Below are 1,447 nucleotides of genomic sequence, written 5' to 3' on the forward strand. Positions count from 1 at the left end.
TCTTTTGTGCGACTTAGATTTTATATTTTTAAAAATACATCTACGTGGTTCGACATGAAAAAGATACTAAAGGGCAGACAACTAAAAGTGAACTGAGACTGGCTACATAATTTACAGAACCCGGTGCATAATGGAGATGCCGGGTCTCTTGTTCAGACATTATTGAGTTTCAAGACAGCAACAACAGAGCCTTCGATCAAGGATGGGCCCCACTGAGGGCAGGTCACTCATTCATGGAATCAATCCTTAGCAAACAATGAGTCTCAGACACACTGAAGCTAGAATGGAAAAGATTCTGAGTCTGCAAGAGCCAGAGCCATGCTCAGATTCAATACGAGTTCCAAACCACACATTTTGCACCTTCTTCAGACTCAGGAGCCAGGACAGAATGTTCCAAAGGCAGGGTGGGGATTGCAGGGGCTGAGAACCCACAGCATCCGTTCTGTCACAACCAGGGGACACCTTGACCCATCCCCCAGGCAGAGGAAACTGAGCCAACAATCAGGGCCACATAGAGGTCCTCCCTACGCACCACCCCCCATCCCACTCCCACCCTGCTCCCAAGTCTGGGACTGGCCCTCAGTGTCCACCCCAACAGGTATAGGAATTGGCAGAGGGAGGCAGCATCTGGAGGCTTTGACTTCAGGCCGGGACAAGTGGCACCCACTGGAGCCTGGTTGGGGGTGTACAGGCAGCGCTTCTGGGGTCCTTCATCACCATCCCTGTAAAGAAGAGGGCCAGGATGAATAAGACCACCCCGTGCCCCGCACAGCCCCACTGCGAGGCACAGCTCCAGGCTGCCACTGAGCAACAGATAATCCAGGCCAGGGCTCTGGGTGGCACACGCCCTTGGGCCTTGGGAAAAAACAAAACCAAATCTTATCACCAAATAAACCTGGGCTGGGCCTGGGTGGGTGCCAAACCGCCCACGGGGATTTTGGGAAATGCTGACTGTTCCTGCCATTTGCTCCCACTCAGCAGAAGTCCCCAACCCTCACTGAGTGTTTGGTGGCCTGTCCTGTCCACCAGCCACAGGCAACGCCTCAAGCAGGTCCCTGCAAGGTCAGGCACCAGGCAGCACCCATGGCGTGGGAGTCCTGGGACCGCACAGTCCAATGGGGTCCACAAAACAGTCACGCCGGCAGTGACACCGGACTGGCTGAGAGGTGTGTGGCAGCCTAGCCGTGACAGTGGGCTGTGCGCACTCCGGGAGGCTCCCTAGGTGCGATGGGGATGGGCCAGGCTAGGCAGGAAGTTGAACTCCTGCAGAGGGTCAATGGCCCGTACCAAGATTGTGTACGTGTCTGAGGGTGGTGTGTGTTGTGTGTGGAGGGTGGGTGGTATGTGGTATGTGTGTGTCTTTGATGTGTCTGTGTGTGTGTGTGGTATGTGTATGGTGTGTGGTATGTGTGATGTATATGTTCTGTGTGTACAGTATGCTGTGCGT

This window comes from Pan troglodytes, chromosome 1, assembly GCF_028858775.2.
Source record: "Pan troglodytes isolate AG18354 chromosome 1, NHGRI_mPanTro3-v2.0_pri, whole genome shotgun sequence".
NCBI lineage: Eukaryota > Metazoa > Chordata > Mammalia > Primates > Hominidae > Pan > Pan troglodytes.